This window comes from Eulemur rufifrons, chromosome 17, assembly GCF_041146395.1.
Source record: "Eulemur rufifrons isolate Redbay chromosome 17, OSU_ERuf_1, whole genome shotgun sequence".
Lineage (NCBI taxonomy): Eukaryota > Metazoa > Chordata > Mammalia > Primates > Lemuridae > Eulemur > Eulemur rufifrons.
In genome coordinates this window covers 73694122-73719062 of record NC_090999.1, presented here as the reverse complement: position 1 = coordinate 73719062, position 24941 = coordinate 73694122, and positions in this window count along the sequence as shown.

Below are 24941 nucleotides of genomic sequence, written 5' to 3'. Positions count from 1 at the left end.
AGTTGGCATTTAATAAACAAGTGTTAAATGAATGAATCAATGCCTTAGTCAGCATGGAATTTGATGAGTATTTTAATATACTGTTAATAACCAGGATTGTTTGAAAATGGACTATGCACTATGCTATTGATTTTATATGTGTACTTCCCATGAATTCTGGAATCAGTATTTGTCCTTTATTACTCTGGAGGACATTCAAACCACTCAGTTCAAATAATTACAAGGAAAAACACAGTCATGCTAGTCTGTATATTCCGTTCCTATAAACATATGAAAAAGAATGTAATTCATAACCTCTAGAAACATTTCTCAGCACCTTAATTTTCATAGTTCAAACTTTTCTGAAACTTTTATTCAGCAATACTCATCCTAATTTCCTTCCCTTAAAACTACCCTCTACTGTTCTATTTCCTTTCATCTATCTCTTTTACCTCCTCAGTGCTTAATGATTTAGATTGGCTTAAGTCTCTTTATCTTGGTAATTTTTTTTTCTCTTTAAGCCCTTATGTCCCTGCCTTTTTGTGCTTGTCATATTACTGCACAAAACTCCAGGATTGTCTAAGAGGGGAGGGTAAGTGGGAAGACACAGCATTCTTTTTCTGTGCCCAAATAATCACAGGCTTTCTTATTATCATTCTGTAACTTACAAGGAACAAAAACTCCAAGATATAAAGCAGCTTGCCCACAGGCTTATTAAGGGTCTGAACCAACACTCATCCAGATTCATTCCATTCTCAAAATGTTCTTTAGCACCATACTTTACTGCCTCCTTGAATCTGTATTCATTCATTGTACAATTAGGTTATTAAATATGAAATGTCTGATTTCCTTAAGTACTGTGTTTGACAGTTGATACCTCTGACATTTTACTTTGACACTTCTTGTCTTATTTTTATTGTGAAGATACATCCTCAGTCTTTAATCACACGTTTTGGCTTGTGATTATCTTTCAACTTTTTTAGAGTAATTTTTGTGAAACCATGGATAAGTCAAAAACTTGTGTTATTTTTGAAGATGAGTGCCATCATGGAAACAATGCAGCACAGACAGCTCAAAATATAAACAAACTGTTTGGGAAGGATGTGACGAATTAACATACAGTACATGGATGGTTTGAGAAGTTCCATTCTGGTGATTTTAACCTTGAAAATGAGGCATGTGGGCACCCTGAGACCAAGGTGGATAATGATGAGCTGAAAGCTATAGTGGAAGTGAATCCATCTCAACCTATGCATGAATTAGCAGCAAGGTTTGACATTACTATTCCAACAATATTGGATCATTTGAAACAAATGAGCAAGGTAAAGAAGCTGGATAGATGGGTTCCACATAAATTAAATGAGCATCAAAAGAGACATCATCTTGAAGCTTGCCTTTCTTTGTTGTCATGGCACAGAGGTAGACCATTTCTACACTGTTTTGTTACGTGTGATGAAAAATGGATTTTGACAATCACGAGTATTCAGCACAATGGTTGGATAAAGATGAAGTGCCGAAACACAGTCCAAAACTGAATATTCATCAAGAAAAGCTAATGGTGTCTGTTTGGTGGTCCAATACTGGTATTACCCACTTAATCTTCATGAAACCTGGTCAATCTATTACAGAGGATGTCTACTGCAACCAGTTAGATAAAATAATGAGGATTCTCGTGATTAAGCAACTGAGATTGGTTAATAGAGACAGGCCAATCCCCTTGCAAGACAATCCTTGATCACAAGTAGCACAAACAACGCTGCTCAAACTACAGAAGCTAGACTTGGAAACTCTCTGTCATCCACCACATTCACCAGACCTTGCACCAACTGACTACCACTTCTTTCAGGCTTCTTTGGAACAGTTTTTTGCAAGGAAAAATATTCAGTTCTCAACAAGCTGTGGAAAACACCTTTCACAATTTCATCTTTAGGCTTCTTTGCTGCTGGCATAAACAAGCTACCATTAAGATGGCAAGACTATGTTAATAGTTCAGGTGCATACTTTGATTAATTGTACTGCCTCTTGTCTGAGATATAATGAACTATACTTTGATTTGAAATAGGACATTTCATTTTTAATGACCTAATGTTATGGCAATTTACTATGTGCCAGGGAACTTGGTAATTGGGATACAGAAATTAACACAAAATACTATATAAAAATTCTTGCCCTTGTGGATGTGATTTTCAATTGCAAAAATATAGAATAAAAAGTAAAAATAAATGAGTACAAGGTATAAAATGTATAAGATGCTACAAAATATAGAAAAAAAATAAGAAGTGATATAGAGAATGGAAGGTAGTAGGGAGGTTAAGATTGTAAATAGTTTGGCTAGGGTCATCCATATGAGAAGGTGACAGTTGAGCAGTGACTTGAAGGAAGTGAGGGAATGAACCAGATAGAAATTCCAGTAGGAGCATTACTGGCAGATGGATTAAGCCAATGCAAAGGCACTAAGTTGTCTGGCTGTTTAGGAAACAGCCAGGGGCACTATTGCTAGACCAAAATAAGCCAAGAGAAGAGAGAGATGGCTAAAATATTTTATGTATTATGGGTTTTTCCTAAATTAATGGCTCATAATTTTATTAAGTCCTCCAAAGAGTTAGTCCAAAATATTAAATTTCACTGCCTTGGGGAAGAGAGTTGTAGATGGTTGGCATGTTAGCTAGGGTTCCTACAAACAGAGCCAATGGGACACACACGCACATGTGCACACACACATACACACACAAACGAACAGGAGAGAGAGAGAATGAGAGAGAGAGAGAGAGAGAGAGAAGGAGAGAGAAGGAGAGAGAGGTTGATTCATTATGAGGAATTGGTTCATGGGATCATGGGCTATAAGAAGTCCCACTATTTACCTGCCATCTGCCAGCTGGAGACCAGGAAAGTCTGCAGTGTAATTCAGTCTGAGTCAGAAGGCCTGAGAACCAGAATAACCGATGGTGTGAATTCCAATCTAAAGGCTGGAAAAGATGGAATGGAATGTCTCAGCTCAAACAGTGAGTCAGGAAAAAGGGAGTGAATTCCTCCTTCCTCTGCCTTTTGTTCTATTCAGTCCTTCAATGGATTGGATGATGTACACCCATGGTGGGGAGGCCAATCTACTTTACTAGGCCCACTGATTCAAATGTTAATCTTCCAGAAACACCCTGGCAGACACACTCAGAAATAATGTCTAATCTGAGCAATTTATGGCTCACTCAGGTTAAAACGAAAATTTAACCATCCTTGTGGGGTGCTGACATTATTCACATTAGCTGTTACATTTGGCTGTATTATTCACTCCTTGAAATTCTTTACTCTTAACTCCCATGAGAGTGCATGCTCCTGGATTGTCTCATAGCCCTTGGAATTTGCAAGTGATTTGCATCATTGGCTAAATGAATGGCAAATGTCCATTGAAAAAATAAATATGTAGAAAAAGAATTCATCAAGTATCTGGAATTTGTGTATTGAGCAACAAAATAGAATATCAGTTTTCTTGTGACTGCTATTTAAGAAAGTCAGGCTTTCTATATTCTCAAAGTTCTATCCCTGTCAAGGGTTAATTCACCAAAACAGCCTTCCTAAGTTTTCAGTTTTGCGCTTGACTTTTACAGTAAGATATTTGTAAGAAATATCTACCTGATCACTGTATTTCCCCTTGGAAAATTATAGTCAAATATATTGTTCATTAAGTAATCCATTCCCCCTTACGTGAAGATCTATTTGACATTTTTCTTTAAGAACTCAATGAAAGGAAAATATTTGTTTTACAAATTAATGTTCATGTTTTTGTTGTTACTGTTGTTTTGTTAATGAGGACAACTTAAGGCCAACCCCTTTCTTCCCTCCCTGTCTATGAAGTCCAAAGTTATATTAAAAATTTATTGGAAACCTGCAATATAGAAGATATTGTGAAGATTAATTGAACTTTGATCCTCTTTTCACAAAGTTTACACAGGGGTATTAAACTTATGTGTAAACGGTAGGGGCATGAGAAGCAAAGTGCTAATGACTTTATTGAGGTTCAGCAGAGTGATTCCTTTCAACAGTGGAGAACTATAGCAATTAATTCTTAGAAGTATGCATCTATAATCTTTTAAAAATTTCTTTAAAGCATGTGTCTATTATCTTTTAAAAATGTTTTTCCCCTTAATTATTTTATTCTGCATGTGAAAGCTATGTCATATCCTTTCTAAAGATAGGCAAAATATATATCATTGCTTATCATAATTATAAATGCTTATCATATTTGACATCATACATCCTGGTAATCCCCTACATAGTTTTAGAATTGGCTCTAGATTGGATGCAAACAAGAAAAATTTTTGCTATCTAAGAATGATACATTTTTTTTTAAAAAAGGAAGTTGTGAAGACTTCCTGAAAAGGGCAAAATAACAATCTGTCTTGGGTTATATAATTATTCACCTTTCTGAAGCAGAGAAATGAACTAGATAAATTATGAGGTCCATTGCTGCCATAGGTTTCTTTTTTTATGCTATTGATTTTCCATGTTGGAGCAGGAGAAGTACTGCCTACTTCTGAATCTGTATGCATATTGACAAGGTCAAGGTGTGGTGTGGGTGTGCATGGGTGTCTCTGTGTAGCTTTGTGTGTTTCTGTTGGTCCAATATCTATGTGTGCATAGGAGTAATATTTATGTTGACTGGAATCTGGAATTTTATCCAAGATTTATTTGCATACAAGTGAGATTTGAGTTATCAGTGTGAAATAAGCAAAATCAGCAACAAGACAAAAATAATATAAAAACATGCTTTTGAGCATAGGAGACAGCAGTATTAATTAAATATTTTAGAGGCAGTAGAAGGAACTATGTGGCTTCTCAAGAAGCAGCTGTCTTTAAATCCTGTATGTAAAAGATATGATTTTGGTGATCTTCACATAGAGGGAGTATGTGTTTTTCACAAGAGTAACATTTGTTCAATATCTCATTTACTTTTAATGTAATTTCATAAAATATAGTTTCTAAGTACCATATTATTTACATGAAAGTTTCCTCCTATCACATAACAGCTAGATGTTCATGAAATCATAATTACTAGTCAAAGGCTGACTTAGTTGACCTTCAGCATTATGGCATCATCTCTATTTCAGGACAAGCTAATCCAAATCTCACGTATGAAACTGCTTTTCTGAGTACATTTAACAGAAAAAAGGGAAACAGAGTTGCTAACTATTTCTAAGTTGGTTATTGTAGCTAAAGGCTTTTATTAGCCCACGTTTTCTGTTTGCCAACACTGTGATCAAGGCTCAACTTCCTTTTGTATGATATAGAAAGCCCGTTAGAATGTCATGATTCCATAAATGTGATAACCACTGTTAAAGAAGCCTTAGCTAGTTAATTTGTCTCATCTCGCAGTTTGGGCTGGGGGCAGGGTGGCTGTGTTTAGAAGTCCTTTCAAGTAAGGGTTCCATAACAGTCTTTTTGTCCACACAATAAGCTCTCCATGATGAAAGATGATCTTACATAAAATACATTTATGATCTAAAGAGTACATCCTCATTACATTTTTAGATCTCCATTTCAAAGACATCATGCCTACTTTCCTCTCATGAAGTAAGACCTCTCTAAAGTACATCACAAATGGCCTGTCACGCGCTGGGTCATAAACTGCATATCGGTTGATTAGAGCAAAATAAAAGGCGACATCAGGATTCACTCCCCTGGAAGTTGGTATTCTCACCACCAACTTTTACCCTTACCTGTCTGTGGCATCTCTCTCAGCACCCTCCCGCATGTCTTTTAGATCAATCTGTTACAAAACACCCCGGTAGGTGGCTTTATTCTCTTGGTAAGGCTTGTGAATTTGAGTCCTTTGTTTCACAAAAGACTGACAAATTCTGCTTTCACTCAGTCTCTGAACACAGTACTAACCAGTTAAACAAGAATAGTAAAAAGCTGCCAGGTGGCTTTGCATACATTTTATCTGCAAGTTGAAGATCATTTTAAAGAATTTGAACCCGACAATTTTGATGAAAACTCAGTTTATTTCCTATACTCTTACTCATCAGCTGCAGTTTAGTATTAAAAGTGTACTAGGTCAAATGAACCTGAACTAGGTCAAAAGAACTAGGTCAAATGAACCTGAACAACAAAATTTCTTTGTATGCAAAGAAGGTATTATGGCAAATTTCATATCTCAGACATTTGTTGACTTCCTCCAGAACCCAATAGCATCAGGCACACATTTTGACAAACAGCAGCAGTTCCTGTCTCCTCAGAGTCTAGCCACTTTTAAAGAAAAGAACAGAAAAAAATAAAAGTTAAGTTACTGGGCAAGGACAGGAAATAGAAATGAGAGACATGTGGGTGTGGTTTCAATAAATAATACAGAACATGAACCTATTAATAGCAAAGACATTATTGAGAAAAAATAACCAAAGCTTGAACGCAGAAGCATGAAAGTTAAATACTCATGAAAACACAGCTAATAAATTAAACAAAATGCTGGGAAATATTAATAACATGACCCATATATAAAAATGGCATAGATTCTGAAAAACATCTAGATGCTACATATTAAAAGCAAGACAACAGGTTAGGAAAAAATATTTTTCCAACATCCAAAATGTAGATTAAAAGACAGGTATAAATTTGATTTCTTCTTTCCTGAAATCATATTTTTCATAAATTATGGCAAGTTTAAAGTATATATATATATGCTTGTGCATATTTTTCCAGATTACTTACAAGTGATGGGGGAGAGGAATGAGGTGGGAGCAGGTGGTTGGCAATATTTTGGGAAAGTATTTAATTTTGAAGCAGCTGCTGACAATTTTCCTACAGTATTATTCATCATTTAAAAAAAATTAAAATGATTATAATTACCCTGATATGTCACATCATATGTGACTGACAAAAGGATATGATAGTGAGGATGGGGAAAATGTCCATATCCCTGGAGTAGATGCTCATTACTCTCTAAACTCCCGAGCGGAGGGCTTCCATGGGACGATGCCCCAACGGATGAAGCTCAGGTGAGTAATAAAATCGAACAGAAGGCCTGCGAGTGCCAGTGGCCACCTGATCAGAGCTCATTTAGTGATTGTCATCACTTTGTAGCAACCATGCAGTTAATACCCAGTGTATCTGACATCTGCTATGTTAAATTAGCACTTGCAGAATTAACACCTGCTGTCAGCCACCCAGCATGAATGTTGCTTTCTTCAGAATAAAAGGGAAATAAATTATTTCCCTAGAAATTTGTGTAAATTATTTTTTTGTGGATGGAGAATTTCTTGGAAAGATTTGGGGACTGGCAATCAAGATTCTTCATTTTCTGTGGTGTTAACTTGGTGAGTAACTCCAGTTCTCTTTCTAGCTGTCAGTGAAGAAGTCTCAAAACTGAGCTTAATATCATCCCATGCATCAAACAAGATACTGGAGGTAAAAGTGTTTTCTAAAGTATGACAACCTATGCAGGTGTGAAGTGGTATGTTAATTGCCCACTAATGATAAGAATAAATTTTTTCACTTTAAATTCTCATTGATTATTTATAAAAATCTTTTATCTTATGGTATATTTTCTTATAGCAGGGTACAGTTCTTCTTTATTTAAATAGAACTCTATACCAATCTCTATTAACAATATACATGGTATTACATTTGTGTCCCTTTAAAAACACTATTTATAATTGATATTGAATTATTTAATTATATGATATGTACATATGTGCATATACCATGAGCAAACAACTTCTCTAATGTCTCCTTACACATAATACATAAAACAATAATAACAGCATGATTATTATGGCATAATAACAAGTTGAAAGCATCTTAGTACAATGCCTGATATTGTAGGATAACCCTTCCCTATCAAGCAACCAAACAAAATGAATAACATAAAACAAAACAACAACAAACCTAATATATCATTATACTATGAAGATTTTTGTGCACCATAGCAAATAATAAATGTATAAGACTTAAAATGTGCCTTTAATTTGCTTATTTATTTTAATTAAGGAGAAATGTTTTAAATGTTGTAGAAAATACTACTAAGTATAAAATGAAGTTTCTGACTTCATAGTGAAAAAAATAGCATTGGGATGGGGTTTTATCATTTTCTATGATTCTAGGACAGTTAAGTAAATATTCTCAAGGAGCAAAATAATAAAGGAGTAGAAGTTAGGGAAGGTTTCATTTTGAGAAACAACGTAGGATAGGTTTTAAGAACCTGGAATTGAAGTAAGAACCCTCTAGCAAGTAACGTAGTCTTTGTATACCTCAACTTCTTTATCTATCAAATTGGAGATGTAACAGTATCTGTGACATAAGGTTGATATAAGGATTAAGTTTGGAACAATTCTTAGCACATAGTAAACATCCCAAAGAGGTTCATTATATAATGGAACAATAAGGAATTTGAGAAAGGCTTTATTAACAATCTTAATCTGGGTTGAGCCTTTGTGAAATTATAATTTCAATCCACAGACTCAAAGGGGAAAGCTATTCCATGTGGAGGAAATGGTGTGAACGTCAGTAGACTTGGAAAGTGCTGACCATCTGTATATTTGTGATTAATCGTAATGGCAGATAAAGCTGAAAGGCAGAACGGGGCTCTGCCCATAGAACACCCAAAACCCACAATCAGAAGGATGCTTGATATTCTATAGGTGATAATAGCTACTGAAGGTGTTAGAAAAAAACACCCATTATTTTCAGAGAGATTAGTAACCAAGAAAAAGTTGACGTGAAAACTGAATGAGTTTAGAAAAAGAGGGTGTTTTAATAAAGAGGGTCAGAGAAACTAGGACAATGCTGGCAATTGTTGTTGGCTGCCGGTCAGGAGAAAAGCTTTCTTAGTAATTATCATTGAGACAATTACATATAATCCCTGAAGTCCCTAGAACCCCAAATTTAGACTCATTTGTCTTTTCTTATCTGATACTCAGGCCATGGAGATTAACAGATACTTCTAGAGTGTTGGCTATGTGGAAAACTCTCCATCAGGAACTCATTGGTACTATAGTGTGAAGGTTACAATGATTACATAAAAGTGAAAGAAACAATTTTAGAACTCTGAGTAATCTTAATTTTACCTGCAAAACCCCAATTTAAAAATATTGTTTTTAAATCTATCTGGAAGGATGGAAGGAAACAGCTTTTGGATTTCAATCAAATACAATCATTTTAAGGCTGAGATCGATAACATGTTTTATACTAGGCATCGGAAACCTAGAATTTGAGACCAGACTTGGCAACTTTTTTTCCTTAAAGCTTGAATGGAAAAAAAGGAAATAAAAATTAATTGAGCTAATGTTACTTGAAGTCATCATCCCTTCAGAGAAACGTCAAAACTGCATGTTCAAATTTGCCTCTGTAGTCTCTTTAGAGGGAGTACATTATATGAAATGAAGAAGCATGAACAGGATATGTACAGTACAATAATGCTTATTCAAATCTATCCCTTCGTCTGCTTTCTGGATATAGGTTTTGGTCCTATGGAGAGACAGAACATATATTTTAAAAATGCAAAAGTGATTTTATTAAACTCTGAGGTATATTGGGGCATAGTCAATATTGTATTGGGAACCTTCAGTAAGAGTCCACAGCCCAGCTTGAGTTTCCAGAGATGGTATTTAATAATTGTTATACCCTCAGAAAAATTAGAAGCACTAAAATAGCCTCGTGGAGCACTCCAAATTTATTAGCACAGAATATGGGAAGCATCCCCTGTGGAATCCCAAAATAATTGCAGCATTTTACAGAGGTCTAAAGTGCTAAAGTCTTAGCAAATGAAAGCACTAAGTAAACGTGAACATAAAATGCCAATATGACCATTCTGCCCACTAAACCCTACAGTGGCTTTCAGTCTTAATTAGGATAAATTCAAAATTCTTACAGTGGCCTACAAAGCCCTTTGTCAACAGGTCTTCTCATCAACTTTCTATTCTTATCTCCTCCTCCCCAGGGCCAGCGTCATGGGCAAGTGACCTGTACAGCCATATATAGCTTGTGTTTGACATAATGCTCTGTTGCCTTCTTAAAATTCTTAATAATTTTATCCTTCAACATGTGATTTGTAAGTGAAATCCAATGGATAATGGAGCAAGCAAGGAGATTCACACAATAGCACACTGTTCTTATATAGCATTTGCAATGACCCGTGAGCTCAGAATCTTGGTGGATGCATGGTGCATGGATCTTCAGCAAGATTCAAAGAGTTAACAAGGTAAGTGTGCTTTATCTAGGATTGAGTAATCAGCAGGGTGCTGACAACCCTAAGAAGCTACTTTACATTTGAACAAAAACTTACTTTGATAGAAAAAAGATGGCAATGGCGTTCTAAGAAACACAAATCATCAAGGAAACCTGTCATATCCTTTCTTCCTCATGTTGACACTCACATAAACACTATTCTATTAACCAACCACTTATGGCGAAAATGATGATATAGAAGAAATTGGAAAGCTAGGGAAACCTTTAGTTCCTTTTCTTTTCAATCCATGTTTACTCATCTGTACGCTTAGAGGATTTGGAGAATGCGAGTATCAGGTAGTGAAATAAAAGCAGTCGATTTTTGCTTTTGCCCTGTTTCCACTGATAACAAAATACATATGCATGCATTAGTTACAGAATGCAAATTGTGTAAATTTGTGATTCTGCATATGAGTTAAATGCTCTACATTTACACTTAAAAGTGCCCTTGTACAATATATATGTGAACAGTTACATTAATGCCAATAATTTAGAGGTTTAATTTTCCTTTATTTAAGATAATAAAAAGTAAATAAGAGCACCATAACAAGTCAAGGGAAAGGCCACTGAAGAAAGCAAAAAGCTTTACATGGCAGTATCCTTAACAACATTGTTTTCCTCCTTTTGAGCAAGGGGCCCTACGTTTTGATTTGTCACTGTGCCCTGCAAATTATGTAGCCAGCCCACCTATTCCTCTCCAACTACTTTACTTTTATCCGGGCACATTTGCTCCCTTGTTTTTACTGGAACATGCCAGGGTTTCTTCCATTTCAAGGTCTTTACTATTGCTCTTGTCTCTCCCTGGCATGATCTTTTCCAGATGTCCATATGGCAGGCTTTTTCATTTCCCTCACATGGTTATTGTTAAAATTTTCCCTATCCACTTTATTAAAAGTGTAATCTCACTTAGCAAGAGTACTTCTTGATTGTTTTTTCTCAGAAGTTTGATGCTACTTACCACCTTCTAACTTGCTATGTATTTCATTTAATTAATTTGCTTATCGTTTGCCTGCCCCATAGACATTTGAGACAATGAATGAATTACTACCATCCAGAAATAAAGGTCCAGGGAGTTACAGGATAAAGTACTCATGATTTTTTCCTACAGAAAATATTATTTTAGCCAAATGACAAATTTTAGGCTTCTTGCCTTTTGAGTAAGTATTAAATATAAGATTGAACTTGGTGGTCAAATGGAATCTTAGCCTTACTATAAAATATTAATTCTTTGGCAAGAGAATAGATAAAAATGTTACTTGTGTAATAAAAGTTAATCAAAACAAATAAAATTAAGTTTATAGTTTATTTAATTTTGAATTCTCAACCACTATTAAGCCTTTAGTTTAACTTTTTAGTTTTTACTTTAAATTAGTGAGCAGTAAGCATTCTGAGTGGCGAATGGCAGCTGTTCATTCTAATTTAACAAAGCAGGTGTCAAATATTGTTTACTGGGGCTAACTGCTACTCCTTCTGGAAAACGCCTTACTTTGGGGTTTCTCCTAATTAAAAATATCTAGCCATCACCTGTCAACGTCGTCTCCCTGGGACAGTGAAACCTTCAGGGAACATGACTTGAGCAGTATTTTCAGATAAAGAAAGAAAGGGGGAAAAAAGATTGGTTGCCATTAATTATTTAAAGATAATTCTTTCTCTTCTGTCAAAATTATGGCTGCATACTATAATTCACTCCTTCTGGAAAATATTATACAAACTCTGAGATTGGTACAATCCAATAAGTTAATTAAATTTCAGAGATGGTACATAAAAGAGCCAAAAAATACAGTTAGATTATAAATTTCACGTCTTGCATTATTCTGTTTTCTATACAATTTCAAACACCTACTCATAACTTATATGTCCTGAGAATACCCCAAAGAGACGTAGAGAGGTCAAGTACGTCACTTAATAATAATTTGTGTGCACTAGAAATAGAGATTTTTCTAATGTTCAAACTACAAGGTAATATTGATTTCCAGGTAACTGACTCATGTACATCAGAGCTTGTAATCACTGCCTTGTGATTGTGGTATCTTAAAAATTACATATACGGTGATTTTTGTTATAATAATAGAGCATAGAACTTTATCTTCATAAAATAAAATTTGGTTAATGGGACTATTTTTACCTACAATGTTATGACAAAGTTAATGAGGTTTTACATTTGTTTTTAGTGCTGAGGAATGTTATGAAAAGTAACAATTATTTAATATGAATAAAGTTTTTTCAATTTTTATTTAGTCAACTCTTTGTATATTCTTTTCCAAATATGCAGCTGTATTATGATATACTTGCTTAAATATATAATCCCCAATTATTGAGTTCTAGGGGTGGGGAGACTCTGGCCTTGGGGCCACACGTGGCCTTCTGGATCCTTGAGTGTGGCCTTTTGACTGAATCCAAATTTTACAGAATAAATCCTTTTAATAAAGGGATTTGTTCTGTGAAGTTTGGATTTTCTCAAGGGGCCGCACTCGGGGATCTGGAGGGCCACATGTGGCCTTGAGGCCACAGGTTCCCCACCAAAGGGCAGAATATTGATTTTTCACATAAATTTGGTTTTTTATTTGTTGTTAGCATAGAAATGATAGTTACCTGTAATAATACGTGTAAGGGAAGTAAACTGAATGAATGTGTTCTAAAACAAATTGGGTAGATTTAGTAGAGATATTTCCTTTTAAATCAATGAAGGTTTATTTGAACCACGACACTATATTTAACCACCTCACTCTATTTTTCCATGGTCTCATAAATTTGATACTTAGGTTTTCTTGTTATAAAGCTGTGGTAGCATAAATCACACACATACTCACACATTCAAATATCACTATTACATTAAAGCTAAGCTGTTAGAAAACATGATTATCTACCCTCAGCAACAAGTATAGATCTTCCCATAGTAGGTTATTAAAGGTGTTTGAATTCAATTCTGAATTTATTCAAACACTTTTTAGAAATGAATAAAGACATTCTTTTTACCCCCAAATTCTACTAACCCCATAAAGAGAAATTTAAGAATGAAATAGCACCAACTATTTGGTTCTATAATAAATTAAACATAATCAATTTGATTCTATAAATAAACTAAACATAATTGGAAAATTTAAGTTTCAAAGTATTAAAGCAGACTATTATTTCAGTTGAATATTTAAGTCTGCATTACATTTTATTATCTGGATTTTATGTTGTTGGGTAGAAACTTGACCTATTAGGGACAATATTATTTTCATATTACAGAAATTAATTTTTTCAATGGCCCCTCTCATTTCCTGGAAGCGGTGTCTTGATTTCAAACTCATTACTCATAGTAGGCTTCACCCAGCTCAATTTTACTTTGAATTAAAAAAGCATACAGATAAGAAAACAGCAGCATGTGTATATGAATAACTTCCAGGCACATCTTCTGATGTCCTTGTCATTCTAACCTTGGAACATGTCACAAAAGAAAAGGCTGACCAGGGGTGCACCAGCTCACAATGCAGCCATCAATGTTGGGTTTTTTAGTGTCACCACTAGTTGGTCATGCAGCCTCTGAGGAGGATGTACTAGCTCCTCCTGTACTAGCCATTCTCTGGCACACCTGTATCTTTTTCATACAGGTCATTCATTACATAATGAATGATATCAGCAGTGCGGTATAGGTGCTTGGTCCTCCACATAATCTTTGCTGGGATTCTCATTCATCTTGGGTCTGGAGAATTCCTAATAATTCTGAGAGTTAATGTTACAAGAGGAATTGACAACAGGTTATATTCATAGGTGTCCCTGAAACCACACAAAGATCACAGAACCTGCTATTAATCCTGTTTATATTTAAGTGGCATCAGAAATAGCACTATAGTGTCCAGTACATTTGAAAGAATTAAAGTAGGTTAATTATTCCTTTACATTCCAAAGTGAGGTTTAAAAGATCCCAGAGTTTGAGGAAGTAAAGCTTTCCTTTGTTTTCTCTAAAATTAAAGTGTTAAAATAAAAATTTAAAGAAATGTTACTGCCTTTATTATTGTGTAGTTGTACAATGTGAAAAGATTATTTATTGTACTAAATAATTTGATTTTTGAAAGTATGTAATACTGTGTCAAGTTGAATATCATGGGCCTTTATAATAACACATTTAAATATAGACATAAGGGAAATATAAAAAAAGAAAGAGATATAAATCATATTGTACATTTACTCTCAATGAGATTACATCTAACTTGTCAATTGACAGGGCCATTTTCATAAAGAGTTTCAACAAAAGAGAACTAAATCCTTATATATAAATTTAAGAGAACAATAAGAAGTTTCGTTTTAGCAGACCTACATCTAATTTAGTCCACTGTTAATTAAAATCAGTAAGTGCCTTCAGTTGTAAATCAAGAAAAACGTGTTCTATTGTTATAATCACAGAGAGTAAACTGTAAGTATAAATAAAGTTATCAGATTACCCATGCTATTGATTAGAATATGCTATCATCAGGTAAATAAATATTCAGTCTTTTGGATCTGTGAAACAACAACTATGAAACCACATATATATAACTGATTCTTAAAAAAGAGGAAATCAGAAATCACCAAATTCATAATTTTTAAAAGATTACCTAGAATATCTGGGGTTATTATTTTTCATTGTGTTGTTTGTAGCATTACCTAACAGTGAAATATCTAAACTTTATATATATGGATGTTTTGGAAAGAATAATCACTCGAGTGAATTGTGCATCAATCCAAATGCAATTATGACAGCTGATTAAACAGGATCCTTCTTACTATAACAACAATCTAAAAAAAGTCTTACTAGTAACAAAGCTGCACTTACTTTTCATAAAGTTACTTAATTTCAACAAATTTGGAATGATTTAATAAGTAATTCTAGGAAATTCTGTATTAAAAATCACTTTGAGATCCAATAATCTATTAAACATATCAATCAATAACTATGTACTATTTTTTGTAGTAAAAGCACAAAGCACGTGTATATCATGAAAGTAGTTCAATACTGAAATTTGTAAGGGTATAATTTTAGCTGATTTTATCTTCTTACCCACAATAATGGTCCAGTTATTTTTAGTCATTTAAATGTTAGAACTACTCACTTGAATCAGCTGATTATAATAAGATTGAGTACTTCATGTTTGACATTAAATAGCCAATCCATTTTATTATAAAGATCCTGCCTTAGGTTCCCTTATAGCTATTAAAATTTAACTTGTCTTGTAATTTAGGCAATGAAGGATCTGTTTAATCAGTTGTAATAATTTTAAGTGACTGTGTTTGACAAGCAGTCCTTTTCTGCTTTCAATTAGTCCCTGTTGCAGATAGTCAGATCTGATAATTCAAAAAGTGTTTTTTTTAACCTGAATTATCTGGTTTGGTTTACTACCTTGGCCAAGGTAATTGAAAAGTTGCCAAATATCCACTTCATGCTGTGTTATGCAGACAGAGGAATAACATGTTTGATATACCAAATGGTTTGATGGATAAACATGATGAAAATAGGACACTTTATTGCCATATTTATCTTCCAACCCTCAAACAAAACACGGCCTCCCAAATCTGGTATCCCATTTTGGTTATCATTGCATTTATTGTCATTGCCAAAACCAAATTCATGAGTTGATGATTTACAACAATAATTCCAGGCAAACAATTTATAAATTCTATAAAAGAATAATAAATAAAGATTAACACCTTTAGAAATGTATACCTTACCATTTAGAATTAATTTATTAATATTTGTTTAGCTGAACATATTTCCTTCTTGAAAGCCTCAAATTTGGATGTTAGATAATTCTTCCAGATTATTCACACGTTTCTAGAAGTCATGTTATTTTTATCACTTATGTTTCAACTGGTAGTAAAATACTATTCACTGTTCAGTAATTTAAAAAAAATAAGTTTTACACAATAATTTTGTTTTGCCTTTTTCTCAATGAGGCTTTCTGGATAACTGAGAGTTGCCTTTGCTTCTATTATTCTTTTTATGAAGCTTCTTAATACCCAATATAATTCTATTGACATTTAGATACATTTATTAGTTTTGTTTGTTTGTTTGGTAAAATGGTATATCATAATAACAAAGTATTGAAAAATATGGGATCAAACTTGTTGAGATGATAGATTTTAGGATTTTATATTTAGTTTTGTTTTTATAAAATGAATAACTATATCTAAATTTTGTCATTTCTTTATTTTCTTAAATAAAATAAAAACAACTTGGCACTCCTATAAAGGTGGCTGAAAATTGAGTCTTAGAAATGTTGCAGTGTTCTCTTCTCATTGGATAAGACTATCTGGGGATCTGGGGAAGTATGGAGCCTAGAAAACAGAGTACAATAATTGTCTTGAGCCTTCCATTCATAATGACTACTGGCTGTTCTGGTGGTCCTTGACCTTACCCTGTACAATCCAGCCTGATTCCTGAATCAACGACAATTCCTTTTTGCTTTGTCATAAAAGGGATTCAGTAGGTCACTCTCAGCCTTTAGATTTGTTCATTGAAATGTACAATACAGTGTTGTTAAATATAGTCACCCTACTTTGCTGTCAAACAATATGACTTATTCCATCTCTCTCACTGTATGTTTGTGCCCATTAATTAATTAATTTTTTAATCTACTGCAAGGGATACATTTGAAGTCCTTGGAAGAGTACTCTTAAAGCCCTTTGTATTCGACTTCAGGTGAGATGATGGTTCCCTGGCTGAGAGAGGGGAATAAGGAGAAGTGGAACTCACAACCCATCAGTAGCCAATACAATTCTCTACAACTAAACATATTTGAATAAAATTTCTACTATACTTCTCTTTTTAATGGGAACCAATCACCTAACTGGGTCTTGGTCTTATTTTGACATTTTTCTATGGTGGATTGTCTTACATCTCATTTGGTGTTTGCTACTAACTATCTGAGCTGAAACTTTCACATGAATATTCTGTGCTTCATCTTCTTCATCTGTAAAATTTGGAATATAATTTTTAAACATCCAACCTGAAAAACAACATCTTAGTGTTATTGTCATAATTAAATGAGTTAATTCATGCTTAGAAGTATTACTGGCACATGATAAGGGAGGGATTTTTTAAAAGTTAGATGTTTTTCATCCAAAGTAGTGAAAACTGCCTATAACGATACACAAAGGGTGAGGAGCCTGGGAGGGGACATGGGACATAGCATGGGTGAAGACATTTGGTCTGAATAATAAATCAGAAACTCTATATTTCCTTTCCATCTTTTCAATGCTGTTCAATACAGATACAGATACTAAACTCTATTTTTTCTTTTTTTATCTTAATTTTAATTCATATTTGTACATATTTATGGGGTACATACGATACATAGTTACATGCACAGAATATGTAATGATAAAGTCATAGTATTTGGGGTATGTATTACCTCAAGCATTTAGCATTTCTATGTGTCGGAAACATTTTAAGTCCTCTCTTCTAACTATTTTGAAATGTATGACACACTGTTGTTAAATATAGTCACCCTACGTTGCTATCAAACAATATAATTTATTCCATCTATCTCACTGTGTTTGTACTCATTAATAAACCTCACTCATCATCCCTTTCCCCCGGCACACACCCTTTATAGCCTCTGATATCTATCATTGTACTTTCTTTTTTTTTTTTAAATTTACAGACTATTTAGTAGCTTCATTTCCTATGAAATGCTCAGCTTGCTAATTTAGAAAGCAAGCACTGAGTTTGAGCACCCGTTAATCGTTTTTAGATGAATGTGCCTTATTTGTCAAATAGGCACTTGGCTATTATCACTAAAATGTTTTAATTATGCATTATTATGTTTGAAATTATAATCCAGTCATGACTAGCAACATCATGCAGAAAACAAACCTGAGGAACTATAAAAGGGGTTTCCCCTCCTATGAAATTAGCTAGAGATTGAAACTCCGTTTAGAAATGGGAAAGCAAACTTAAGAAATTAAAGGAAAGAAGAACCAACAGAAAACAGTAGCGAAACAAACAGGAAATAGTTTGATTACATTTAAGAAACATTTGGACACTTTCTATGCTGTCCAGTACAGACCTGGCTAAAAAAAAAAAAAAGAAAAGAAACATTTGGAAATAAATGACAGGAAATATGATGCCCTTAAAAAGGTAATATTGTTCCTCTGTACCTGAACATTGAGTAGAATGTAATGACATGGATGATGCTTCCTGTGGAAGCGCTTTTAGAAGGCATCTAACAGCATAGGTAGAAGTGCCACACAGACTTCACTGCAAACAGCTCTCAGGATCACTTTCAAATCAAATGTTAACTGCTCAACATTTAACATCAATAAAGTAAATTAAAAAGACATAAAAAGATTAACTTTAAAGTTGCTTCAATTTACCTTCTACTTGTTTTCATTTATCCCCTTTCTTCTAAGTGCAAACATAATTTTACTCAGAAGATAAATCTATTTAACCAAGACGGAGTTCAGTTCTTGTTTTCTTACTATATATTTGCATCACCTTTTCCTGGAATTTTTCTGAATATATAACCTGTTGTGATATTTGATACTTTGTGAAACTTCCTGGGCTTGAAGATGGAAATCGCTTTCTCTGCCATTATTGTAAAAAACAACTTTTGAAATTTGTGTAAAGAAGTACTTTCATAAAAAGAAGGTAAAAAGCAGCATCAGGAATTAAAATTAATTATTAATAAAGTTAAGAAACGTGCCAGATGATGGTTGTTACAAACATATGACAATTTTTGTTTTCAAATTATATGCCACATACATAGCCTAAACATTTGTACCCCATAATATGCTGAAATAAAAACAATTTAAAAAATTAAAAAAAAAATTACATGTGACAATATTGTAACAAAGGGTCCAAGGGGGGGGAAGAAATTCCTCAAACATTTAAGGAAAATAGTGCCTTATTATATTGATAAAATGCTAAAGGGGCAAAGACCTATATACCAGGTAATTTTTAGAATATGTTTGAGAGTTTGAGACTTAACAAATATTTAATAAATGTTTAGTAATTTAATGTTTGTTGATTTTTATATTTTGACTAGAAAAAGCCATAAATTTACCTTCATAATAAAAGATAAACCCATTTTCTATTATTTTATAACTAAAAAATAATACTACTTAAAACAATGAGGCTAAATAATTATCTGTACTTTCTGTAATACTTCCATGAACTCAACTTTTTTAGATCCCACATATGAGTGAGAACATGCAATATTTGTCTTTCTGTTTCTGGCTTATTTCACTTAACATAATGACCTCTACTTCCATCTATGTTGCTGTGAATGACACGATTTTATTCTTTTTCATGGCTGAATGGTGTTCTATTGTGTATATATCTCACATTTTTTATCCATTTGTCCGTTGATAGACATAGAAGTTGATTCCATATCTTTGCATTTGTGAACAGTGCTGCAGTAAACATGGGGGTGCAGGAATCACTTTGACATACTGATTCCCTTTCCTTTGGATAAATACCAAGTAGTGAGATTGCTAGATCATATGGTAGTTCTATTTTTAATTCTTTGAAAAATCTCCATACTGTTTTCTATAGTAGCTGTACTAACTTATTTCTACCAACAATGTATAAGAGTTTCCTTTACTATGCATCCTAACCAGCATCAGTTATTTTTTGTCTTTTTAGTAATAGCCATTCTAACTGGGGTAAGATGATCTATAATTGTCATTTTGATTTGTATTTTCCTGATAATTAGTGATAAGAATTTTTTCATATATCTGTTGGCCATTTGTATTTTTTTTTTTTTTTGAGAAATGTATATTCATGCCCTTTGCCCACTTTTTAATGAAATTATTTGTTTTATTGCTGTTGAGTTGTTTTAATTCCTTCTATATTCTTGATATTAGTCCCTTGTTGAGTGAATAGTTTGCAAATATTTTCTCCCTTTCAACAGGTTGTCTTTTAACTCTATTAATTGTTTCCTTTGCTGTGTAGAAGCTTTTTGGTTTAATATAGTTCCATTTGGCTAGTTTTATTTTTATTACCTGTACTTTTGAGGTTTTAGCCATAAAATCTTTGCCTAGACCAATGTCCTAAAGTGTTCCCATCCTATGTTTTTTTCTAGTAGTTTTATAGCTTTGGGTCTTATATTTAAGTCTTTAATCCATCTTGAGTCAATTTTTGTATATGCTGAGAGATAGGGGTCCAGTTTCATTCTTCTGCATATGGCTATCCAATTAATCTAGCTTCATTTAATGAAGAGTTTTTCCCTGGTGTATATTTTTGGGCACTTTTGTTGAAAATCAGTTGGCTATAAATACATGTATTTATTTCTGTGTTTGTTATTCTGTTCTGTTGGTCTATGTGTCTGTCCTTATCCCAATATCACACTGTTTGAGTTACTATAGCCCTGTAACATACTTTGAAGTCAGGTACTGTGATGCCTCCAGTTTTATTCTTTTTCCTCAGGATTGCTTTGCTGTTCCAGTTCTTTTTTGGTAGGAAAGAAACTTAGGAATTTCTAAAATTCCTTAGAAATTTTAGAATTATTTGTTCTATTTCTGTGAAAAATTAAATTGGTATTTTGATAGGGATTGTGTTGAATCTGTGGATTGCTTTGGGTGGTATGGGCATTTTAATACTACTAAGTCTTCTGATTCATGAGAATGGGATGCCTTTCTATTCCTATGTGTCCTCATCAATTTCTTTTATCAGTGTTTTGTATTTTTTCTTGTAGAAATCTTTAACTTCCTTGGTTAAAATTTATTCTTAGGTATTCTATTTTTTTATAGCTAATATAAATGGGATTTCTTTCTTGATTTTATTCTCAGCTAATTTTTTATTGGTGTATAAAAACACCATTAAATTTTGTATGTTGATTTTGTGTCCTGCAACTTTACTGGATTTCTTCATCAGACCCAAAAGTTTTTTGGTGGAATCTTTATGTTTTTCTAGATATAAAATTATGACTTTTGCAAAGGGGGACAATTTTACTTCCTCTTTTCCAATTTGTATATCTTTTATTTCTTCTCTTGTCTGATTGCTCTGGCTAGGACATTCAGTACTAAGTTGAAAAGGAGTGGTGAAATTAGGCTTCCTTGTCTTCTTAGAGAATAGGCTTTCACCTTGTCCCTATTCAGTATGATATTAATTGTGAGTTAGTCATAAGTGGCCTTTATTACATTGAAATATGTTTTTTTATATCTAGTTTGTTATGAGTTTTTAATCATGAAGTGATCTTGAATTTTATCAAATGCTTTTTATTCATCTATTGAGATAATCATATGGCTTTTCTTCATAGATTTTGTTCATTTTTTTTTCCTATTTTTGTCTTACTTGGTTATTTCAAAAGATCTGCCTTCAAGTTTTGAAATTATTTTTTCTGCTTGATCTAGTCTATTGTTGAAGATTTTGAATGTATTTTTTATTTCATTAAATGAATTCTTCAGTTCCAGGATTTCTGTTTGGTTCTTTTTTATATCTATTTCTTTGGTAAATTACTGTTTTATATTCTGAGCTTTTTATCTGATTTTTTTGTATTTTTTAATCTATGTTCTCTTGTACTGAGCTTCATTAATATCATTATTTTAAATTTTTTTTCTAGAGTTTCATAAATTTATTTATCATTAGAATCTGTTGGAGAATTATTGTGTTCCTTTGTAAGTGTTCTTTTTCGTTGCTTTTTCATGTTTTCTGTGATATCTTACATTGATATCTGCACATCTGGTGTAACAGTCATTTCTATTCCTTTGGATTTGTTTTTGTAGGGGAGGTTTTTTCCTGAAGATGTATTTATGGTGTTGGTTTAATAAGGCACTTTGGCTTTGATTCTTGGTGCATGCTGTAGTGCAGTGTCTGTATAATTTCTTTGGCTGTAAACACCATCAGTAGTATCTATAATTTCCTCAGTAGCTTAGGGTGTGGTTATCAGTGGAGGCTGTGGTGAAGTTTTGTTGGGGCTAGGGACACCAATTGGACCAGACCTTGGGCCCCAGTGTTGACAGCAGTAGGCTGAGCATACCTGTTTTGGGCACTAACATGGTGTGTGCTGGCACCAGTGTTAGCATGCCCAAATGGGCTGATTTTTGCACCTGTAGGCAGCTTACTCTAGTGCCAGCAATGCCAGCAATGGGCTGGGCAGATCCTTGGGCCCCTAGGCGGTAGATGTGGCATGGGTGATAGCAGTAGTTGTGGTGTGACAAAGTGGTCCATACTGGTATTGGTGGTGGCTATGAAGGGCTGGGCTGGTCAGTCCACAGGCCTGCAGGTGGCCTAAGCAAATTGGTTCCAGTTGTGGTGGTAATGGCAGTATAGGTGGGCCCAGTTTCAGGTCCCCAGGAGGAGTACCCAGGTGCCAGTGGTGTCCTGGGTGGTCACTTGACCCCCGGACAGCATGCTTGAGTAGTGGGGGAACAAAGCCAGGCCAATAAGGTCTGTCCTAAGTCCTCCAGGTGACACTTGTAGGCACTGGCTGTGGAAAAGAAGAGTGGGATAATTCCCAGGCCCCCAATGAAATGATTAGTTGGGGGCCACTGCATTGTGGCCCTGATGCTGGGGAGGGCAGTGTAGTTTGCCTTGACAGCAGCCATAAACAGGAAGCTGGGGAACATGCATACAAATTGGGGGCTGCAAATGCAGAAGCCTGTCCTTTGGGTACTTGTAAATGCACAGCAGTTCTGCTACTGGGGGTGGTGACGTCATAGCCAGTGGCTCACACTTCAGCCTGTGTGCTGGCAGCCAACAGGAATAGCAGCTATGGGTGGGGGGTATCCATTTTAGGGCATGTAATAATGTGGTGGCTCTACTGCTGGAGGTGGCTCATGCTTTGCTCCTTGTGGCTTCAGCCAATAGTGGCAGTGGCTGCAGGCAGGGGATGTCAGTGGGACTCCAGGGATGTGGAGATGCAGGGCTACTGACCCCTCAGGGCAAGAAACAGTCTGGTAGGGGCTGGGCTCTCAGTATGATTCTGTGCTATAGCTGCTTAGGACTCAGGGGATATGTGGGACCCAGTGAGAGCTCCCTCGCTGGACCAGTGCCATCGCAGTCTCCAGGCAGCTTCCTATGTTAGTCTCTGGGCCTGTGAGGATTGAGGGACTCTCCTGTTGGCTAGGACTGCAAGAGTCTATGATGGGAATGTGGATTGCTGGGGGTTTCTCATTCACACTTTCCCAGCACTGGGAGCTTCTCAGGGTTCCTAGCCAATCTCAGCTGAGCAGGCTGCCTCACTTCCTTCTCCTTCCCTGCCTTAGAAGTTTCCTGTCATTTCTCTGTTGAATTCTATTATTCTCTTTTAGATAATCAGTTCAAAGTATGATTATCTACTTGCTATTTTTTGGTTCTTTGTGGAGGAGGTGAGTGCCAGATGCCTTTCGTCAGCCATCTTGAAGGCCTTCTATAATTTGACATATTTTTAATCTTATGTTAATTTGTGACTTTACTTTCATTAAAAAAACACTTTGATTCATGGCTGTGATTTGTTTTCATGTTGTAGAATAGAGAATCTTAGCATTTGATCTCTTTTATCTGACACACTCTAATTAATTAGGATCCACTTATCTTATTATTTCAGATAAAGACCTTTATTTGAATAAAGGTGATATAGCAGGCATTGCTAGTTGCCTACATGGTCTATTATAATATTGTTCAAAATAATTGTTGCTTGCCTTCTGTGAAATTATACTCCCCTGTGCCCATGGCATGAGGCCAGCGTTGGACAAAGACGTATGAGCAAAAGTGATGTGTCCCACTCAAGTGTTATGATGCTTATATACCAATATAATGGCATACTATTAATAATTTTTAGCATGTACTTTTGATTAACTTTTTATATACACATGTAACATCACATAGAATGTATAATAAATTGTGTTTTCTAAAACAGACTAATAATTTCTTGGTTCAAATAAAGAAATCAAGCCAGTTTATAAAATCCAGCTTTATACACAGTCTTATGAAATTAAATTTTGAACACAGAAAATAAAAATAGACCAAATAAAATATCAGACACTATCAAACTAAAGAAAATAAATATTCCTATAGAGTAAATTTAAATATGTTCTCTATTGAATGAAGAGGAAAAACTTCAAAAATCAACAGATAATTCTTAAAGCAGAGCTGAAAAAGGAAAGAATTTACATTTGCAAAATATCTTATTGATTACTTTCATTAGTCTTATGTGTAAATGAGACAGCCCCAATGGGAGGCTCTCTGAAAACCACTGACTCACACGGAAAAATTTAAAATGGCCAGGGTTTTTAATTTTCTATTTTAATGGGACAATAGAGGAGAAATATAAAATGAAATCATTACACTGACCTATTTATTAAACAAAAGAAGAAGGTAGATGAGTTGTATACTTACGATTAGGATTTAGAAAATTACAAGAGAAACTTACTTCTAATCTAATACAGACCAAGGCAGATATGCCACAAATAATAGCTACTATAAACCTGTTAGGAAGCTAAAGATAAAACAAACAAACAAACAAACAAACAATCAAACAGACAAACAAATCCTGAGGAACAGTTAGAGAATAATTTTTCCTCCTGAGACAGCGGAAGCCTACAATTCTTTTCAATCCTGTAGGAATAGGAGGAAGTTGAATCCATAATACATAAGTCTCTGAAAGATATGTCTCATGAGGTTATTGAGTAACTTTTATGTAGGCTGTCAAATCAACTATGGGATTACAATGAACTCTTCAACAATAGCATCTTGAAGAGAATCAAACTACAGATGTAGGTTCAAGAACAAAATAGGATTTTATATTTTAGGAAATTAGGAAAATGAGAGTAGATACATATAAGGAGAAACCATCCAAACCATGAAT